Genomic DNA, 12,656 nt, shown 5'->3' with positions numbered 1-12,656 from the left:
CCTTCTATGTGGTATCTTCATCCAGTGATCCTGCAGAGATCATCCTGAAGTCAGGGCAGTAAACTCTGCTCATGAAATCAAGTCAGCATGAGCTTTGTTTCTCAGAAATTTCAAACCCATTTCAATTAGGAGAGACTTTATGCTGCTAACAATCGCATGGACCAGCCTGACATTTTACTGCCTGGGAAGGCATGGGTAATGCTGATTTCAGCTAGCACTTCACTGGGTAAGGGGAAACCTTTTCACTGTTTCATACTGTGCTGACATATAAATATATCAGGTATTCTTCCAGAGCGAACAGCTAGAGCAAAAAGAATTTCCTCCATCCTCCTAGACTATAGACCCACTTTTGATGTGGATTTAAATACAAATAAAAGAGGAAAAACCTTTCCAAACTATAAATTAATGGATCAAATATTTCTAAATGAAATTGGAACGGCGTCTGTGGTTTTATTATCTTTTGCCATACAGGGCTGTCTTTGAAAGGGTAAAAAGCTTAGTGAAAAGTAATTTCAGAGCCTTGACTGCTTTTTGATTACAATTTGGGATTACGGTTTTAATCACCGCTTATCAAGTAATACCACAAACCTCAGAGCATGACCATCTTTCTCAGGGGAAGCCAGATTTAAAAGCCAATTTTCAGCAATCCCTCTTCTTTCTCCCAAACTCGTCTAACATATATGGAGGGATAATAATCTGTGATATTACAAGAGACCTTAAGCAACGCCTGAAACTCTGTGTTCTCAGATTTCTTCAGAGTTTTCCTTATTGTAGTAGAAGTATTATTGTTCAGCAGAAATACTGACATACATCTAAGCAAGCTCTTGTTTCAAGGCAGCCTCCATTCGAGTGCAAGGTATCGAGCACGCTCCCCCTTTCCCAAGCAAGTGACAGATTTTACACCTGCAAACTTGTCTGGCTAAAAGCATAGGCATGTGTTCAGGGGAGGCCTGAAACATATATCTTGTATCTGTATGCAAAAGGCTGCTGCAAAATGGCTTCATGCACAAGCTAAAGCTCTTGCAAAGATGTGTGTGAGCTGGGAGATACAGCCATGAGAAATACTGGAGTTAAAAGATGGATTTTAACTCAAAGTTACTGATATTGCATAGTTTTTCCACTATGGGAGCTGGGTAGCAGCCCTGCGCCTGAAGCAGGGTGAGAGAAAAGGGAGCCCCCTGGTTTCTGCAGTGCATCAGGGAGCATGACTAGTCTTTGCAAGGGGAAGGACCCTTGTTAACCAAGTTTTAAAGTGTGGTGCTTGGTAAGGAGGTAAAGTGGCCAAGACCAACCCCGGAGCTTTTCCTTGGGTTTGCTTTGGTGACGATCTCCCAGTGGAGTGCCATGAGACTCTGCTGTAGGATACCGTGTGTGTGTTAGTCCCTTCAGACAAATACTGCTCCTCTTTAAAAGTAAAGACAAAACCTCCCTTTTCACTCCAAAGAGCTTCCGTCTAATGAGAGTAATGGGACTGATTCTGACCACAATTAACTTTTGACTGAATTATTCAAATCCTACTCAATAATGCTAGGGATGGAAGAGTCCTATTAGATCATTACATTTCTTCTCTGTAAAAAGCAGGATGTAACCTGATGGGAGATGATGTATCTTTTATCAAAGTGATACCGTGAATGATCTTAGCCAAAAGGCTTAGAAGATGCTGTTACCAGTTAAGGGGACCTCAGAGCTAGTTCTGTTCAGGAGCTAATTTACATGTGGTGCATGAGTCTGTAGACAGTGCTTGAAGTGTGTGTACTACAGTTAAGGAAGGCTGTGTTTACTCCAAGGTTAGTGTCTCTGTGAAAAGAAACTTGTGCAGGAACACTTATAAACAAATCACTGCTCTTTTTCTTTTTCTTTTTCTTTTCTTTTTTTTTTTTTTTTTAAGTGTTTGAAGAGAGCTTTGAATGAGGCACTAAGCAGTGTTAATGAACTGATAAATGGCTGAAAGGGAAGTGGGTGAATTGGTGTATATCCAGCTTCCTGGAGGAACACATTGCTCCTTGCTAATGCTGTTAAGTGTCCGTATTTTACGTACAAGTGACTAGCGTGCAAAGAACTGCATTAAATAGATTTACACTCATAAAGTCCAAGTGCATAAGACAGATTTACCAAGACCAGTCCTATCTCTTAACTTTCCAGTTAGAGCCCGTTATTAACACTGTTGATATTTGCTAAGATGCTACCTGGTGGAAGGATGACATGGTAAGATTGTCACTGACGGGTCAGGTTCATCCTCTGAGCAGCTTTCCTTTCTCTTCAAATTTGCGTTTGGAAGTTCTCTACCATCTGGGTGGGCAGCAGATGATAAATCCAGCATACTGCTGCTGAAGCAGAAGCTTGTCTGTCTACATTTTGAACAGCTTTCCATCTTTCTGGAGTAGGCAAAAAACCTCAGAACCCTAAATCAAAGCTATTTTTTAGGTATCCTGGCAAGGGAGCTACAGCAGCACAGGAAACAGTCATGTGGCAGATAACTTGTTGGCTTGGTGCTGTGCAGCGCAGAATCACTGGATGAGCTGAATGCTTTAGCAAAATAGGTGTGTTTCACCAACTAAAATTTGTATGCCTACTGACCTTGGATGTTGAAAAGCTGGGCAATGCAGTCTCACAATCCATAATGCAGGATTGTTACTGTTTCCCTCTGGGAATTCAGGATGCTGGTGCTCGGGCCTGGTGAGGAGTTTGAAGAGACTAGGTTGAATGCCTTTTACATTGTCTAGACCCTAGAGGAGAAGACAGTTTTTTTAAGGGACAGCATTTAAGTGATACACATTGCACACATGGCATGGTTCACCTTCTTTCTGCTGAAATGCATGTTGTCCATCTGTTCTCTCTCTCTGTTCATAGAGCAGTTGGGATGCTGGTCAAAATGGCAGTAATTGTCGTTTACTCCCTGATCTGCTCTTCATATAGATGGCTATAAAGAGAGTGGGGAACTGGCACCTTCAGATGGGCTGTGTTGTTGATTGTGTAAATAAGTTTTGTGGTAGAGTTTGGCTTGGAAATGGGAGAATGATTCTGGTTTCTTACACACATGTAGGGCTAAAACCAGTTGCACGTGTGAAAGTAATGGTTTCACTTGTATCAAAATTTTTCCTTAATTAGTTTCTTTAGTAATAGCATTAATTTCAGACATGGATGAGAGGAAGATGTTTGTACTGATTTGATTAAGCCTGGCAGCTGCCTCTCTTGCTGGAAGGGATGCTCACAGAATATTTCTCATCGTCTCTGTCTGAGAGATACCACAATGTCACATATACAGAGATCTTTCTTGTTTTCCCTTAAGGACATTAAGTTTTGTGATGTTGTAGAGCTCAGTTTTCAAGAGCAAGTTGAAAGCAAGACTGTAGGAATGCTTGTCAGTGAACTAGAGGAGAATGCTCTCCCTGCACATGATCTCAAAATCTAAATGCTCCATGAGTCAGACTAAGAACAATTTTAAAAAACTGATGAAATACACTTTCAAAAGGGAATGAAACCTTTTACTTACGGGTCCTCGGTCACAACACAGTCGTAATAAGTCTGGCTCAGAATTACAGTCTGGAGGTCTTGAGCTTGTCTGTGTGGTAGTCTGCTGCGATGTCTCAGATATGGAGAGCCTGGCATTTCTGTTCCTGCTTGTTTCTGCTTGCAAAATTAACATCATCTTCATCTGCTTGTTCTGCCAGCCTAAATTAATGTGCTAGTCTGCTCAAAAGAAAAAAAAAAAAAAAAAGGAAAAAGCCCTTCACCCTTCTAACAAAATACATCAATGCCAGCAGCCCCTACACATGAATGAACCTCAATAAGCAAACCACTGTGCATGGGTGGCAGAGGAGGAGAAAAACAAGAAATTGATAAAGAAATACATTTCATTTTCGGGCTTCTAAGATGTTGGCTTAAAAACAAAAGGGAGTGAAAATAAACCCCGTCATTTTTTTAAAATCATGAAAAATACACTGATAGTGGCCTCCAACTTTAAGTAGTTGAATTTTGCTTTTATGTTTGTTTTTTTTGTTTCAGTTGGTTTTTTTGCCTACAGCAGTAGACAGAGGGCTGAGAACCATTTTCAGTTATTGTTCTGGAGCTCTAGTCATGTTCCTCAAATATGGATTGATCTTAATTTGTCTCAAAGCACAATTCTTGAACCTCTTACTACTTGTAGCTTTCTGCTAAGGTATTGGATTAAATTCCTTCGTTAAGATAGCTGCAGGAAATAGTCATGCACATGCGGTTATCTAAAATACCAAAGCAGAAACAGGAGTACTGGCCACATGACTTGAAAGGGGATCATTAACAAGGCTAGATTTTCATCACAAAGGTGAAAATAAAATCTCAATACCTTTTGTTACATCGATTCTGGAAGTCTAAATGTGCGATACGACACAGGACTGTTCTGTGTCCTGGTCAGCAAAGTGGGCCCAGGAAGACTTGTATCTTCATGCACGTCTGTCTCTGCGAGCACTAATGTATGTATGCATTTCCCTGAAGTATCCGAGCACTTCCCTAGTCTTTCACAGAGATCAGATATTCATACTTTCCTGTAATGCAGGTGACATACTTAGAAATTCCAAGGGCCAAGTACTTAAAATCGTTAACTTGTCTCAAGTTAACGGTTTGTTTGTTGGTTGATTTTTCAAGTGCCAAACTCCCAATTCCAGGTACTCATTTGCATCTTCAGAGGTCTGAATACTGATTTGGACCTATTCCTTGGTGATTTGTCCAGGTCTCATAGCATTAGTTTATTGCTTGTGGGAGTCTCAACTGTGATACTGGAAATGCCAGCCTTATTATAGGTCTCCAGGGATAAGGTAGTGCCATGTGGATGTGGCAAAGGAGGGAGGAAGGGTATGTCAGCGGACTCTTTCACATATTCCTCCCATTTCTTGATGAAGAATGATGTCCATGATATGCTAAGTTTTAAGGGCTGCCTTGCCCTGTACAGACAGAGGCTTTCTGGCTTCCCTCAGTTGTGGTCATCCCTTGCAGTATCAGAACAAGGGGGTTTTGCCATGTCTATCTAGCGCATTCTCACCAGCACCACGTTTGATTTATTGTGCCGTGTAGGTTTTTCCCCATGCATCTGTAGAAAACATGAAATAAATGACATAGACTGAGTGAAATCATATCTCCCAAGCCTCCTCTGAAAACTTAATTAAACCCACAGGGTCTTGTTTGGGGGTAGAAAAACAGCAGGATGTGAAGTACTGAAGACCGGTAAATAAATTATTGGTGCTTCTTGCTATTTCATTGTGCTAGCAGTGATGTGGAAAAAAATTCCAAATCTATTCTTTCTGCCTGACCATTTTATTATTAGCAGCTTCTCTGTGTTTTATCCATGACTTCCTGTTGAAGGAGCTGCACTGGGGAAAAGAGGGTTTTTAAAGGTTGGACTTAAGCTCATAAATATACAGAGAGCTTCTCCACTGAGCCTGAAATTTGTTGCTCCTATTTTTCATCCAGTCTATCTCATCACACAGGCTGAACTAGAGACTTGTGGATGTGGCTTGGAACATAATGCAACTATATGCAAACTGCCTGGGTACAGTGGTGGTTGCAGGGGCTGTAGGGGAACTGTGCAAGTATGAGGACAGCATCTAGTCACCTCTGTAGTAAAGCATAGTATGCACAACCAATTAGCTGGAAAATGTAGGGCCATCCTTAATCATTATCCCAGCGTTTGGTAACTTAACCTCTTCCAGTGAATTGTATTTTATCCTTCCAGTGCTCTATTGAAGTAAGAGCTCATGAATGTTTCCCAGGTGAAGAACTGGGGTGAAGTGACCTGGTCAAGGTCACACGGGAAGTCTGTGTTGGAGCAGGGATCTCAACTGTTTTTCCACTGGATTGCCAATAATGGATAGGGCTGAATGAGAAGTATGTGTTCTTGCCAGATCCAGGCAGCAAGCAGAAGAGAGGAACAGCACATGTATAATGAATTGTGGAGCTTGTTGTTGCTTGAGCTCCTGACAGCCACAGGAAAGGCTAAAAATTATATCCTGTGCCTGCCATTCCTGTTTCTTCAGTGGTGGCAAAGTCTGGAAATTAATGGTACCTGAAGCTGACTCAGTGATATTTGTAGTCCTCTTCTGTGAAACGCCCTAGCCTTAAAAACCAGGGGGAAAAAGGGAAATGCCAATACAGTAGTGCTCCATACCAGTGTCCGTGCCTGGAGGCTGTGGCCATGCAGGGCTGGCCAAACTCACTTGTGGGGGAAGGGAGGAGTTTCAGAAGGACATAGGTTGGCACAGGAAAGATTACAGATGGAGATAGGATTCTCGGGCACTTTTTGTCTGGGCACAAAGCCCTCTGGCTGATTACCTTTAGTCTGCCAGTAGGAAGCAGAGGAGTGTGTAGGAGGAAGGGGCCCAACTTCTGCTTCTGTGTAGGAGCAGCCAGACAGATTTGGAAGACATCAAACTCTTTCCTTTAGGGTCTTGTTGATCCACTTGTTAACCTGGTTGATGTTAACAGAAGGACACTGTGGCTTGGCCTTTTCAGAGACTGGTTATTAAATAAGATGATCAGATTCAGTCTAAGCAATTGCTGAGTTTTCTTCTGCTTAATGAAACTGAAGAAGAGGAAACTTCATAGTTTCTGGTTTATGTGTAAAAATTTCTCCCTACATTTCTTTTCAGGGCCTTTCCTTTTAATGTTGTAAGTACAAGTGGAGAACATGCAGTTCTTGCTGTTGCCGCATGGAAATGAATAATGGGTTTGGGCAAAGACCAAACTCAGTTTCCAGAAGTCTGTTCTTTCCTGCCCATTCATCTATTTGATATATAAAATGAACTCAAAATATACTGGCAGGAAAAAAAAGACTGTTTAGTATTCAGAGCTTCAAAGACATTTAACAACATTGTCTTCACCTAAGAACCAAATTATTTCTTCAAGAACTGTACAGAAAACACTTTGCTTTCAATTTACAGCTTGGTCTGTCAAAACATATTGCAGCAGTGAGTGTCCTGTGGCAGGATCACTGAATTTATACCAATAAAGGCTCTGAATACCTTCTTGCAAATCTGCCTTGTCAGTGGGTGTGCTGGAGATTTAGATCAGGAGACATGCTTTCTGATGCTTTTTCCCAGCATTGTTACTGTTTTTGGAGGATGATGTCCTACAGGAGAGAAGACTAAAAGCTAGGAGCCCTGTGGTTTAAGCAGTAGATGTCCTTCAGCCTGTGTGCTTGAACTTCATTGAGTAAACTAGTTCATACTTTAGTTTCCACTTTTTAATTTGGGATAACCCCCTTCTCTCTCTTAGACCTTTTCTCCAGCTTGAATGTGTTGCAAATTCTCAGTTCCACAAACAGGAATTAGGAGGCTTTAATGTCTTTGAGCGAGGCCAAGCCTTACTAGGACTGATCTATTAATTGCCACAACTGCACTGTATACAAATACGAGGATAAATCTTCACATTTTACCAGGACTTAAAAAGCTGTGGACTGTCCCCTGAAGTTCTGTGCCTTCCTTTGGACAGAGTAGAATATGTGATTATCTCATTGCTAATTTGATCTATTTAATCTTTGGCCTTTTGCTGATACTGCTAATGACAGTAGGACTGAATTCACCAACTTGCTCCAAATTTGCCAGCAGACTAATGACAACCAAATTATTCTCAAAGGTCCGTTCCCTGGTTGTTCTTTATGACTGGTTCTGGTTTGTTTTGGCTCCGGTCTTATGGAGGGCAAGAGCTTTGCACCATGCTCTACAGTTCCCACTGGTGAGAAATTGAATTCTTCATTGCATAGTTTAAGTTACCTCGCCTCAATGTTTTACGTTGTGTGCGATTCGTGCTTTCATTTGTACTGCAGAGCAGCAAGCAAACATCTCTGTCTGGTAGCTCATCAAATGAGGGTGACATGCTCTATGACTGGGTTAGGGGTTGACAGTTCAGCAACAAGGTAGAAACTTGGATGGGAAATGAGAAGAAAATCCCAGATATTCATGGGAATGTGTGCTGCTTCTAGTATGCTGCTGAACTGTTATGGATAATGCTGGGGACTGTTTCTTTAATGCCACTGGCTTCACTCATTCCTGGAGGTATGAGGTATTTATTCATTCCAATTTATTAAAGAAAAATCATACCCAAAGGCTAGTTTCATCAAGACTTGTAAAAGCAGAAAATAGGTCTAGTAAGTTGGTCTCTTGAAAGAGAGGGGGAAAAAAGGGAATCATGCCAAATCTAATTAAACCTGGGGCTTTTTGTTTTGTTGTGGGTTGTGTTGTTTGTTTTGTGTTGTTGGTTTTTTTTAAAATTTGGCTCCTCCTTAAATTCTGGAGCGATTTTGTTAATGGTATGATAGCTGGCATGTGCCTGTGCTGCCTCTCATCTGATTGAGTGAGGTGTGCAGCATGAGCATATGCAAAGAGAATATGCACAATCCACTGGGGACACAGAGGTTTCCACAGCAATTTTGTAGAAATCCATAACAAATGCATTGTTAAGTTGGTTTATTCCTTCTCTTTCCTGCTGTGTAAAGTATTTGATATTCAAATTAAAATGGTGCTTGTTTAGGACAATTCAGTTATAGAATAAGCCTGGTAATTGGTGCCCGTGGGACTGTTTACACTCTGCTTGGTGTAATCCACTTATGGAAAATTAATGAAAGGCGATTTCCTCCTCCGTTGTAGCTGTTTTAATATGTACACTGTGTTGTTTCCTCTTCCAGCTGAAGCTTCAGATGGTTATTTGGGGACAAAAGCTCCAGCAAACTAACATGTTCCCTGGAGAGGTCCTTATGGGTTTCGGGTGGCTTTGGTGATGCAGAGGTTGCGTGGGAGCCCTGCAGCACTGGGACTCCAAAATACCCTCTGATCTGAGCCATTCCTGCTCCCGGGGAGGTCCCGAAGGAGTAGTTAGCTAGCAATTTATATCCGTCCGTGACACTTCCCAGTGGCAGCTGAGCTGACCTGGGGGTTTGTCCAGCTGAGAGATGCGAGCTGTCCGGGTGTCCCCTCCAGAGCACAGCACCAATCTGCACCTGAATGTTCAGATCAAGAGTTTCCTCCCTGCCCCGGCTCTGGGGAGCCAGCTTAGGGAGGGGAGACTGCCTTTTCTCAGTGAGCATGTGGTCTGGCTCTGAATCTCGATTGAGCTAACTGTAATTTATTTTTCAGCTTCCTTAACTAGCCGCACAAGCCCCTTTGGTAGTATTGGGAAGGTAGAAGGGAAAAGAAGGAGGTTATTATGTGCCTTTGCAGTCCATGATGTATGTAGCCTTTAGTGTGATGGGATGCCAGTGCCACTTCTTATGTGCTCGTAAAGACGTTGTTTGTCCTGCAGATTGGCGAAGGGAGGTAACCTCTCAAATGCCTGAGTCGAGCCTGAGCTGAGGCACTGCTCTCAATGTGCACTGGCTTCCTATTTCCCATTTTGCCAGAGAGGGGAGAAAAGAAAAAGAAAAGCCAGTATTTCTCCTTTCCTTGGGAGTACTTTCTAGTTGTTTCACAGGGAGCTGGCTGTAAGTGCAGGCTGTGTGAAAAACGAAGTATTTTGGTAAGTAATTGTTCAATTTTACAAACGTTGCTAATGCACAGTTTTGGGCTGTGGGAGCCCTGAGTCAATATGGCCAAAGCAAAGAACTCCAGTTCCAGAGCAAATAGCAGCAGCAGAATTGGGAATACTGAGAGTAGAAGTAGCATCATTTTGTTATTCACTGTGGCTACAGAAAAATTCGCTGAGGAAATATCAAATGCAGAGAGCTGGAGGGTCAACCAGAAGAACAAAATCAAGATCATCCTAGAGAAATTACCAAGCTGCATTGCCTGAAAGGAAGTGAGATGAAATCATTGCCTCTTACCTCAGTAATAAGGCATTGGGGTAACATATAGGAAATAAGCTCAGTTTGACCTAGGCCTATTACCTAGATACCATCTCTTCCCTGTCTTCCCCCAAATTCCCTTCCCTCCTTCAGGCAGTGGACAGATTATATTTTCTTTATCACTTCTAAGAAATGCCTTTTCTCTTTCTGCGCTCAGTCAGGCTTCCTATCTAAACTGTCACTCCTTTGAATCAAAAATTCTGTAGCCTTCTCTCTCTTAGTGTCCTTAAAATCTGCATAATTCTCCCTGATCCAGACACAACTATAAATGCTGAAATCATCTTTCTGATCTCACTCTGCCTGTTCTCCTGGGAACTCCTTCAAGTGGGGACCCACCATTTCTTAAGTCTCTGCTACTTTATATCACCTTTGGAAATCCAAATATTTTTGCCATACGTTTCTGCTTCTTTGTTCCTTATGTGTGGAGCACATCTCTGGACTGAGGCATCTGCTCTTTCAGCCAGTCTCAAGATCTTTCTCCTCCATCATTCTGCTAAGAAATGGGTTAAGTAAGGTTAGGTTGACCAAAAGAGGTAGGAGGAGATGGAGAGGATTGCCCTTTATTTGTCCCACTTTGTCTCCGAAATTTATGGGGTCAAACTCTCCCTAGATATTGATGTGGAAAACATGGCTAAATGCATTATTGTACAGGTGTCTTTCTCTGTATGATCTACAGATGCGGTAACACTCGTTTGGGAAATGTGTTTATTGCCACATTAGGGTCATTGTCAGCAGGGCCACAGGTGCTGTGCTTTTTGCAAGTTCGGAGCCCAGGGTACAGGCAGCTGTTGTTTTACCCAGCTCAGCAACATCTCATACCTGTTCTACAAACCATGCAATAAACCTCACCTGCACAGTGCTGTGGCTTGACTATTAAAAGCTTGATGTATTGCACACAGGGTCCAACTCATAACGGCCTGCGTTCCACAGCTCATTTGGTATCGTTCTGAGGAGCATCTATCTTAGCTACTGGCAGCGCGATCTTTGAAAACAAGCTTCATTTTGCATCTCTGTCCTATGGAAGATGGGGAAGATTTACAACCTACAAATAATGATGATAGGTGAACTTGTGTCCTAGGGAATGGGATGGAGGCAATGAGCTTGAGAGATGAACAGCTCTGGGGTCATTTGTGCGTTCTCACTGGCATTATCAAATAGAGATGGATCAGGTTCCCTCTGTCTCACCACTCAGATGTGTTCTGTGCAAGAGCTCAACCTTTCTGTAACACAGCATTTTTCCAAACACTGGGCCATCTACAAGATGCCCTCAGAGATGGGCTGGAGGAGAGACAAGGAAGCTTTTGAAGGCTTGTATTCAGTTCACCTACACTTGAAGGGAGTTGGGAGGAAAAGGTAGATGTTTTGGGAAAAATTACTTTTCCTCAGCAGTCACTTGAATGTCATTGAGAGGGACTGTCTGTTATCTCCAGGTGATTGGCACCTCCTGCTCTGGGTTGAAGGAGAATCTCTGTTCATATTAACATATCTCTTATCATTTTGTCACTTTTGAAGTCCCTGTGGATTTTTACTTTTGCTTTAGGCACAGTGAACTTTATTATAATTTTATTTGAAGAAAATGATGAAAGGGGCTTGCTTGAGAAATGTCGTGTTTCCTCAGGACTCCTGGGTTCAATGACCAAGACCTCCAGTTGTCTTTTACAAGCCCATCGTGATTTTTTAATGTATTGAATTCTCTTTGTGGTACTAGACGTAAATGGTAAACATTCATTACCTGGGGGAGATGTGTTGCACTTCTTGCCATGTAGCAGCCCAGGTGTGGAAGGCAGAGCGCAGTCTGTGGTCCGCTGCATGGCCTGGGCAATGTTTTGTGAGTGGGGAATTGTTTTAAAGAGGGTGTGAAGCTCAAACGCATCCTTGGTGAAGTTGGTGGAAGCCTACATTGAGTGTGGTGGGAGATGGGCAGTAACTTGCTATATATTGCAAGTCTTATGATATGAATGCAAAGGCAGGAGCACAGAATGGTTTTGTTAAAATGGACTTGGTTAGCTCTGATTGTGGGAATTACTCAGATGAGTAGTTGTCATGAAATAGTATTTTGCACAAGGAGCTCTCCTAAAATTAAGTGGAATCAGTATATGAGGAAGATGAGGATATTTGGCTCTGTGCCACAGTTCTTCTAAGAAGTAAAATAAAATTAAGCAAAAATCTCCTCAGAGTTAGTAGTGTATCTCTCTTCCCTGATTATTATCTGCAAGTTATTTAGAATAAAAGAGAGCAAAAAACCAAGAGTACCTGAAAATCACTCCACTGTCTGTAAAACTTATGACAGATACTTTTCATTTAATTCATTCAGGAAATCAATATGTCGTACAGAATCATTTGACTGTGGGTGGCAGTGAAATGATAAATATACATGAAAACAGAATTGGATTAATAATTTTTGACAGGTAATATAATGCAGCTGTTGCTGAATGATATTAACAAGAGGAGGCATGTTAAGTCCCAATGTCAGAGTAAGGCTAGGTGGTTATAATGTCTGAATAAATTTCATGCTGTGACTGAAGACTCTTGATGGCAGATGGAGATCGACAATATAAAGTTCCATTAAAAAGTCCTTTGCTTTGCTAATTCTTGACTCTTTTTACCGGTCAGTAGTCTGCTCATCGATCTTGGCTGACTGAAATAGAATTTCCCCCTTCTGTCTGCCTGAGCCAATAGATTTCATTTGCAATATACTGTGTTGTGAAAAAGTGAGGAACTTCACCCTCCTGAGATCAGCATCCCAAAGAGGCAGTTGTCATCTGGGCAGGGCAGCATCTCTCTTCTTTCCTGAGTGAGACTGAGATTTTTAGGTTTCTTTCTTCAAGGTTTACAAGATGATTGTAAATGC

This window comes from Numenius arquata, chromosome 16 (genome assembly GCF_964106895.1).
Source record: "Numenius arquata chromosome 16, bNumArq3.hap1.1, whole genome shotgun sequence".
In the NCBI taxonomy this organism is placed as follows: domain Eukaryota; kingdom Metazoa; phylum Chordata; class Aves; order Charadriiformes; family Scolopacidae; genus Numenius; species Numenius arquata.
Note: the sequence above shows the minus strand (reverse complement) of the source record.